This window comes from Aegilops tauschii, chromosome 3, assembly GCF_002575655.3.
Source record: "Aegilops tauschii subsp. strangulata cultivar AL8/78 chromosome 3, Aet v6.0, whole genome shotgun sequence".
Lineage (NCBI taxonomy): Eukaryota > Viridiplantae > Streptophyta > Magnoliopsida > Poales > Poaceae > Aegilops > Aegilops tauschii.
The window spans coordinates 498,598,890-498,608,954 of NC_053037.3; the positions used below are offsets into that span (position 1 = coordinate 498,598,890).

General features: G+C 44.1%; 1 long non-coding RNA gene across 1 annotated transcript; it reads left to right on the forward strand.

Annotated features, from left to right (window-relative positions):
• The first annotated feature begins 266 nt into the window (after positions 1 to 266).
• Positions 267 to 3,848, forward strand: LOC109748679 (uncharacterized). Its single transcript, XR_012181023.1, has 3 exons — positions 267 to 593; positions 701 to 890; positions 3,596 to 3,848. It is a non-coding gene; the product is annotated as an uncharacterized lncRNA (long non-coding RNA).
• Positions 3,849 to 10,065: the final 6,217 nt, after the last annotated feature.

The following is a 10,065-nucleotide window of genomic DNA, read 5'->3' on the forward strand; positions in this document are numbered from 1 at the left end:
TTATTTTTAAGAAAAAATAAGGATTACCCCGAGCCTTTGCATCAGAATGATGCATGCAGTGTTGCTTGTAAGTGGTTGATCGTTGTAATCTTGGCTGGTTGATGGCCTTGTTAATTTAAAGTAGGGCTAGGTTCGAGCTGTTATCTTTTCTCTAAAATAAATAAATCAACTAGGCATGGAACGGGACTAGACCGTTCTATAAATTAGCATCCCCACATCCTCTTCCAAACGGAAAGAGAGGTGGAGCCTACTAGCCTAGGTAGCTCCGCCCACATCCTATAGGCTATAGCCATGACTGCCAATGACTATTTCCAAAGCATTCCTCTTGAGCAACAGGTCCAGCCAAAGGAGCTTCGCTTCCACTTGTACATGTTCCAGCACTGGCGCGAAGGCCCTCAACAGAACCAAGGAGTCATAACGGACATTAAGCGCCCCAGGTATTTTGGTCATGGCGCCGTTAATGACTGGATCATACGGGATAGTCCTAACCTCCAAGCAAATATTGTTGCACGCGGTCAAGGCCTGCATCTCGGGGCCGGTAGGGACGAAGAAAACTGGTTTACCTGTTTCAACATAGTTTTTACCAACGCGAGGTTTGTCAGCGTCTTTTAGACTTTCTATAATTTGTTCTCAAGCCCCGCGGGGGATGCTTTCATATTCTTCCAGTGTTAACTTTGTGTTAATCTTGTGCGTTGCTTAGGTTGATGGGATCCAGCCTTCAGGTCCTCGGAAATTTCGCAGGAAAATCTGGTCAATTGGCGATCGTTGGTGGGACTGGAGAGCTTGCCTTTGCACATGGTGTTGCCACTGCAACAGTAATCCAAGAGGGTGATGGGGATTCTATCAGAGAGCTTCAAATCCGTGCTATGTGCCTCGCCTTCTTGAAACCAGTCAGATACTATATCCTATATGCCTTCTTTTTCTTGCTGGGTTTTAATTATGAAAAGAAGAAAATTAGGAAGTACATTAGGAGACACCAACTGTTTATTCGATGGCCAGCGATGGGAGCCGGCAGGCCGGCCGAAATTTCGGCTGGTTGCACCGCGCTTGTCCGATCTAACCTTGTTTAGCCATCTGTTGTGTCCATCTATTCCCTAAATCTCTTGCCAGAAAAATAAAACACTCAGGGCAGAATAGAAGACGGGACGCCTGTGCTGTCTTTGGCCGCCAAACTTGCCGGCCACCTGGGTCGTCCATGCTCGCTGGCCTCCCTATGTCATCGCGCCGTCACCGCTCGCTGCCGCTCGTCGTCGCCACTCGCCGTCACTGCTCACCAGTTGCAACACCGGCGGCCACTGGTCCGCCCCTCCCTATGCAGCAATGGCGGTGGTGTTGGTTCCAGCATCCGCCGTAGCACCATTGGTGCATAGAAAACGTCGTGCGCATCAACGGCTCGCCGCTGCAGTTTTTTTCTCGCCGGTCTCTAGTAGAAGCTTTTTAAATAGATGGTTGAAGCTTTTGTGTCAACGATTGCAGTTTTTTGTGTTTCGTTGTCTCCGGTTGAAGCTTTTTCCTACCCAGTTGAAGTTTTTTCATCAACGGTTGCAGCTTCCGAGGTTGCATGGTGGCCGGCCCTCGATTCCTGTCGTCTCTGGTTGAAGCTTTCGACAATGCCGGTTGTAACATTATCGATCGCCGGTTGCACCCTTTAGTGTTGCGCAGCGGCCGACCGAACTTTCTTGTCGCCGGTCGTAGCTTTCTTGTCACCGGATGCAACATTGTTGTCTTTAGTCGTAGCTTTTCTGTTAGCCAGTTGCAACATCGTTGTCTCCGGTCGTAGCAATTCTTGTTGTCGGTTGCAACATTGGTGTCTCTGGTCGTAGCTTTTCTCATCGTCGGTCATACCTTTTCTTGTCGCCGGTTGCAACATTGTCATCTCTGGTCATAGCTTTTCTCGTCTCCAACACCGGTGGCATCAGATGCGGTGGAGCGGAGGAAGAGATTTGTTGAGGAGTTGCGCGTGGGAGGCGGCGGCCTGCTCGCCGAAGGAGAAACATGTGAGGAAACGGGAAGGGGGATCGCCCCCATGCTGAAGGGAAATGGAGGCCGGCGACTCCATGATGGCAGACGGAGAGTGGAGGCACGCCGTCTTGGAGGAACAATGTGGATCTGGCCGGAGGCGCTCGGCCGGGAGGGGGGGGTTGAAGGCTACAGTCGCCATGGGTGAGCATCTGAAATAAAGGAGAAAGAGATGAATATCCATGTGTGTTAGAAGACGACTCGGCCGGTGCCCCGAATGCAAGCGTTTTCGTTCCAATGCTAGGTGCCGGCAGGCTGGTCGCACCCTGCTGGTCCGATGTAACCTTGTTTAGCCGTCTGATGCGTCCATCTATTCCCCAAATTTCTTCGTTGAGAAGTCAAACACTCAGGACAGAATAGAAAGCACATCTGCATCTGTGCTCGTGGGACGCCAGCGTTGTCTTCGGCTGCCCAGCTTGCCGGCCACCCGCGTCGTCCACGCTCCCCCGCCTCCCTATGCCATCGCGCCGTCGTCGCTCGCCGCCGCTCAGCGTCGCAGCTCGCCGGTTGCAACACTGGCGGTCACTGCTGCACCCCTCCCATGCAGCAATGGCATAGGATGCAGTGGAGCGGGGGAAGAGATTTGTTGAGGAGGTGCGTGTGGGAGGCAGCAGCCTGCTCGCCGGAGCAGAAACAGGTGAGGAAACGGGAAAGGGGATCGCCTCCATGCTGAAGGGAAGGGGAGGTCAGCGACTCCATGACGGTCGGCGGACGAGATCTGACAAGGGAGGCACGCCGGCTTGGAGAAACAGCGCGGATCTGGTTGGAGGCGCTCGGCGAAGGGGTGTGTGAAGGCTGCAGTCGCCATGAATGAGCTGTCATGCTTTTTCTATACTGAAATAAAGAAGGAGAAAGAGATGAATATACACGCGTGTGAGAAGACGACCGGCCGAGGCGTTCGGCCAGTGCGCCGACAGCTAGCGTTTTTCTTAGTCGATTGCTCAATGTCCTCTAAAACCTCTCCCTTTTGACATAAGTAAGTCTCCAAAATATAATTGGATACTTAACTTCTATATATAACAATATATTTAAAAATCCAGAAGAACCATATATATATATAAATTCCCAACAATCTTATTATTTGTAATGAACTGTTAACATTCTGTACCTGCAAAATTAAAAAAATGTTAACATAATGGAAGTTTGACTGTACTCTTGTGTAGAACGATAACTTTACAAAACCAGACTACTTCCTCCGTCTAGGTGAGTAAGTCATCTTAGATTGTGCACCGTGACCAACGAGGAGGGGAAAACGAGAGAACTTAATGTTTATTTGCTAATTAATAGCATTGCATGCAATGAACTAACCACCGCATGTCGTGTTTGGTAGTCTCAAGTCATTAAAAGCATGCACACCCACATCTTTTATTGGTTGATATATCAAGAAACAAGAAACGAGGTAGAAGTTAATGCACCGCGCCTAAGTGTTTTGGGGTTATTTGGTTTTCGTAAGATGACTTACACATCTAGACGGAGGGAGTAAGTAGGAGGTTCTAGTTTAGAAATAACAATAATAACATGGTTAGCCTACACTTCCCACTTTCTTGTTGTTCATCTCCGTCGCATATCTGTATAGGTCCCTATCTGTCACCAAGATTGGACCATGGGGTGGGAATGGAGGAAAAGAATTTAATATCCCAGAGTCGGTACCTCAACCTCGACGTCTGGAAAGCGTGACTATTAGAAGTGGCATTGTCATTAACTCAATTGCATTCTCCTACGTTAATCAAGCTGGAAACAAGCAAACCCTTGGTCCATGGGGTGGTGATGGTGAACATACTGGCACGGTGAGTGAACTTGGAGCACCATGCTGGTTCTATGTTTTTTTTTTTTTTGGAAATGAGAAGGGTTTCCCACGCCCCAACTTTTTATTAAAAAAGCCAAGGCAACAGCACTTCAAACTACGACAGTTCGTTCTATCTTGTTTTGCATGGAATAATTAATTAATCAATGATTTCTTTTGTTGCATATCATTTTTGTTCCTATAGAAATTGTGAAGGAAGTTTCCGGAACAACCGGTGCTTTTGGTGGAGATACTGTTGTGACCTCACTTAGTTTTGTTACTAATGTGAAAACATATGGACCTTTTGGAACACCAATCGGTACCGCTTTCAGTGTCCCTCTTACAGACACTAACGTCGTGGGTTTCTTTGTGCGCGCTGGGAGGTTCCTTAATGCACTTGGAGTTTATGCGCGATCATCTATTCAAAATTAGTACAAACGCTGCTCAAGAATAAGTAAAGCTGAAAGGCAGGCCGAGATGTTGTGGGTCACCGTGGTCTCATGTATTACTACTTGTTTTACTTTATGGTTTCGTTAATTTGTTATCAACCAGAACATGTTATGTATGATTACTAGCACGGTTTGTGCAACGTCAAGCACACAGCCTGTGTTTTTTAAACTTGAACAAAGTTGACATTGAAGAGCAATGGTCGCTTATCTTTGGTTGATCGTGATATTTACTAGTAGAGTGCATGTGCGTTGCTTCATGCTATAATGCATGCAATGAATCAAACAAATCATTAAGGTTGTCTTCAAGGTCAAATCTCATTTCTTCCTTGTACATCTGGGCATGTTCGGACATTCAACGGACACACAATGGGCTCCTCAAAATTCTACCGTCTAGACAGTCCGGTCTCCCCTAAATGCAAACTATATGTGATGGTTGCAATGCACGAGGAATTACAAGTCAGTGCAGGGAGAGACTCGTGAAAGCGATGTGCTAGAGTGTGATGACCAAGCTTATTGCCTTGAGATTAATCACGTTTGTCATGAATAAGTGGACAATGTGACCACCATCGACGATGACAATGAAGTGGAGAAGTGCAACATGGATGGATTGCTATGGGTGAGCGAGGGTTAGTTTCTCCCGTTGCAATGCACGGACACTTTGCTACTTTGAGATAAAAAGACACAAAGAGAAAAGAAAAAGGAAAGGTATTACTGAAACATCCAGAGGACATTATGCTATTCCAGATTCCTAAGGGCATCGTCTCAACAGAATAAAAGAGCAGGACATTTCTTATGGCAATATTAAGATAAACTAAGCCGGTATTTAACATTGAAATACAGGAGTTGTTGTTACATATCAACCGCAGCCGATCGACTCTTCTAGGGTGGTTTTACAATGAACGAACAAGCTAGTACAAGAAGAAACAGGAAAATGGAATAGTTTAAGCCATCATTTTGTATTTACTACTTTTCATTCCAAATGATGTCGAGAAGCATGCATCAACCCCTTTTTTTGACGTTCACAGTGACCATGGTGGCCTCCCTATTACCACCTTAGGGCCTCTATGATTCAAGTGACTTTCATGAAAACATCATGCCTGAAACCCATAAATGTTTTATAGGAGTAAAGTAATTTTATTGATATTTTCCCTTAATAATATTTTGCTGTAGAGCAGGTAGAAAATTTCCCATTGATTTCTATTTCTCGAAGACCTATATAGCACTAATTTTCTATACTCCTGGGAGTATGTACTCCCATCTTCAATATACCTCGTATACGCATTAGTTATACCTCTTTATCATTCTCAATATAATTCATTAAATATTCTAAGATACCCCAATACAGGTTTTGTTGAGAAGAATATCATTTGTGATGTAATTTTTGTAATATATCATTTTCACGTACGAACAAATTAGTATAGACGTAGAACTTTAAAAAATGTAGACTGGCATGGATTTTTTCCGGGAACTCGTTTTGAGGTATCTATTAAATATTAATGAAGTATATTTGTAAGTGCATCTAGTGCCCCTTAGTGATTTTGATGTATTGAAAATTTATAGGTTAAGGATCTAATGTGTTTGTGAGTGTACACATGTTCTATAAGTCTATGAGGAGTTTGATATATCCAACGAATGTCAACCCCTAAAAATGCATGTCTTCATCTGAAGACTTTGTGCTTTTTTGAAGACTTTCAAAATGAGGAAATTGTTGTGACCTTGAAGATATTGATGCAAGGACTATGAAGACTTTTGTTTTCGTAGTTTCATTTCCTTCCTTTGAATCATAGAAAACACCGTACTATTAAAGGGGTTCGAGGTAATACTAAGGAATTTTTTTCAAGTGATGCTTATCTGAAAGCCTACACATACCCAATCCTTCAAGTGAAGCCTTTGGAAATCTGTTGCAGTTCAGTCAAATTCTTCAGTAACAGTGACGAAGTTCTTCTGGTCTCTGAGGAATTTGTTCTGACTGGGGAGTTAGGATTTCACTAGTGCGAATTGCCTATAGTGAGGAACATGATAGCCCTGAGGACTTTCATGGTTCGGATTTCTGACCGTTGTTGTGCTTCACGCCAGCTGTCGAAATATCTTATCAACATAACGGTCATATCATATGGGCATTTATGTCTTATCATGTTGGATTGCACCCTGACTATAAATAGCCGCTCCCTCAACCACTAGCTGGTTGGCTGCTCACAGAGAGATTGTCAAGTGTCATTTAGAGTAACCCATCCTCTGAGGACTTTGAGAGAAAATAACCAGTGAGGAAAAACCCAAAACCCAACACCTAAACCCAAAGTGGTTGAGGATCACTGAAGAGATTGTTCCTGTGTGGAACCGACACTTTTTACCTTTGAAGACTGTACATCTTCTAGATGGTTAGGCGTCATGGTCTAGAGCATCCAGGAGGAATTGTGGATCGCCGGGTGACCGAGTTTGTGAAGTTTGGAAGTCTACCTTGAAGACTTACCACGAGTGATTGGGCGAGGTCTGTGTGACCTTAGCTCAAGGAGAATACGGTAAGGACCGTGTTTCCTGAGACTGTATGTCCTTTGGTTTAAATACCGAGCCGCTCCAACCAGACATACAACTATCACCGAATTTGGAACTTGTCTACCAAATCACTGTCTTCACCGAGCTACTGGTTCTATTCCCTCAACTCTTTCAGTTCATCATTTACTTGTTGATTAAATTGATCATTACTATTTGAAGACTTTGACTGAAGACTTTCTCAATTTCCTCAACCCAAATTCTTCAGTTGCTTTGTTTTCCACCTGCCTATCCTGTTTACACGCTACTTGTGCTCTATGTATGCTTTATCTCATCATGATGATTATGCTACTTCCATGTTATGCTTGCACTTGAGTACTTTATCCACTGCATGTATTTCGTCACTTAGCAAATTCCTCAAGTAGAAATTTCTTAGTGTCGAATTTGTAAAAATCGCCTATTCACCCCCCTCTAGTCGATATAACACACTTTCAATTGGTATCAGAGCAAGGTACTCCCTTGTTCGGTGTGATTTTGGTTTAACCACTTGGAGTTCTAGTTATGTCAACTGCAGGTATGATCAAGGTCTCAGTTGGGTGTCCTACCTTCGATGGGACTAATTACCCCTATTGGAAGAACAAGATGTGCATGCATCTTGAGGCAATTGACAACGACCTCTCGTACATTGTGGAAAATGGTGTTCCCTCCATGTAAGTGCATCTAGTGCCCCTTAGTGATTTTGGTGTATTGAAGACTTATAGGTTAAGGGAATAATATGTTTATGAGTGTACACAGGTCTATAAGTCTATGAGGAGTTTGATATTGACAGAGAAAGTCGACCCCTAAAAATGAAGTTCTTCGACTGAAGACTTTGGATTTCTGAAGACTTTCTGAAGACTTTGAAAGTGAGGAAATTGGTGTAACCTTGAAGACTTGGTATTCATTTGAGGAACATGAAGCGTGAAGACTTTTGTTTTCGTAGTTTCATTTTATCTTTCTTGAGTCATAGGAAACACCGTACTGTTAAAGGGGGTCGACTCAAAATCCTACACCTACCAATCCCTTCGAGTGAAGCCATTGGAAATCTCATACATTTCAGTCATATTCTTCAGTGACAGAGACGAAGTTCTTCTGGTCTCTGAGGAATTTGTTCTGACTGAGGAGTTAGGAATTCGCCAGTGTAGATTGCCTACACAGTGAGGAACATGATAGCCCTGAGGAATTTGATACTCAAATTTCCGACCGTTGATGTGCTATGCGCCAGCTGTCCCAAAATATCTACCCACCTAACGGTCATATCATTGAAGGGCATTTATGTCTTATCATGTCGGGCTGCTCCCTAGGCTATAAATAGCCGCCCCCTACAACCACTAGCTGGTTGGCCGCTCCGAGAGAAACTGACACTTGTCAATTGAGATCAACCCATCCTCCGAGGACTTTGAGCAAAAATCATCAAGTGAGGAAAACCCAAATCCAAACACCTACAAACCCCAAGTGATTGAGCATCACTGAAGAGATTGATCCTGTGTGGATTCGAGGCTTGTTACCTTTGAAGACTGTGCTTCTTCCAGACTGTTAGGCGTCATGGTCTAGAGCATCCAAGAGGAAATTGTGGATCGCCGAGTGACCGAGTTTGTGAAGGTTCGGAAGTCACCTGAAGACTTACCATGAGTGATTGGGCGAGGTCTGTGTGACCTTAGCTCAAGGGGGAATACGGTGAGGACTAAGTGTCCTGGACTGCGTGTTCAGGACTGGGAGTCCGGGACTGTGTGTCCTCAGGTTTAAATACCTAGCCGCCCTAACCAGACGTACAACTAAGACAGTAGTTGGAACTGGTCTACCAAATCATTGTCTTCACCAAGCCAACTGGTTCTATTTCCTCAACTCTTTCATTTCCTCATAACTGTGTTGTGCACTTGTTCATATCTGTGTTTGAAGACTTTGACTGGAGACTTTCTCAATTTCCTCAGTTCAATTTCTTCAGTCTGTTTGTCTTCATCCTGTGTTATCCTGTGTTTATGCTTTCTGTACTCTGTGTCTGTCTTCATTTCATCATGATGACCATGCTTGTGTTCTGTTATGCATACTTTTGAGTACTTATTCCGCTACAAGTAGTTCTTCGCTAAGGAATTTCCTCACTAGCAAATTCCTCAGTGAAGAATTCATAAAAATCGCCTATTCACCCCCCTCTAGTCGATATAACGCACTTTCAATTGGTATCAGAGCAAGGTACTCCCTTGTTCTATGTGATTTTGGTTTAACCGCCTGGAGTTTTAGTTATGTCGGCCGCAGGTATGAAGAAAGTGACATGCCCCATATTTGACGGTCACGAGTATACCAAGTGGAAGGCCATGATGAAGAAGCGCCTCATGGCAATGAACATCGAACTGTGGACCGTCACTGAGATTGATCTTACCGATCTGTGCAAGACGGCGGAAGCTGATGACATTCGCAAGTACACTCTTCTCAACCTCACGGTGAAGGACGTCATCGCTCCTGTCTGTCTCAAAATCAGTACAGGAACATTATGCATCTCGATCAGGCGAAGCTATCTGGGACCGTCTCTCTGATGTCTATGAAGGTCATCGAACCTGTCATGATCCTTGGTTTGAGGATTTCAAGGAATCTCTCAAATCAATGACATTCGAACCAGAATCATCATCCTCCTCACCATGCCTTATGGCAGATGGTGAAAAGGTAACTGAATGCTATCTGTCTGAATCCAGTGATGATGAATCTGATGATGAATTTGGACCCAGTTATGTCAAACTTGCTGCCCTTGCCGCTAAACAAAGAGCTTTGGAAAAGGTTCAAAACATGCTTAGTAAGAGCGATGATATGTTGAGTGAAGAAATGGATCAGTCAAAAGCTTTGGCTGAAAGTCTTTAGAGACTTCATACTAAGTATGACACCCTTCAAGGTCATCATAACACTCTCTTATCTGATCATGAGAAGCTTTCTTATGAATTTCTTCAAAGAAAGCAAGATCTTGAGAAGCTAAGAGTGAGTTATGAAGATCTTCAGAAGGAGCGCGATTCATTACTTGCTCAACAAATCAGCACTGCTCAGGAAGAATTTGTTCCCCCTTGTTTGAAATGCATTGAATGTGAATCTGCTAATTCTTCACCTGAATGTTCAAATGCTTCTAATGCTATAAATTCTTCAACTGTCTCTGCTATCACTAATTCCTCATCTGAGGACATTGCTAGTTTCACTGACGATGCAGGGCTGAAGGAATTGTACTGACAGGCATGTACAAAAGCCTCAAAGGGCATCAGACTCTTTGTGATGTGCTTAAAAAGCAGATCCTCAACAGGAACCCTA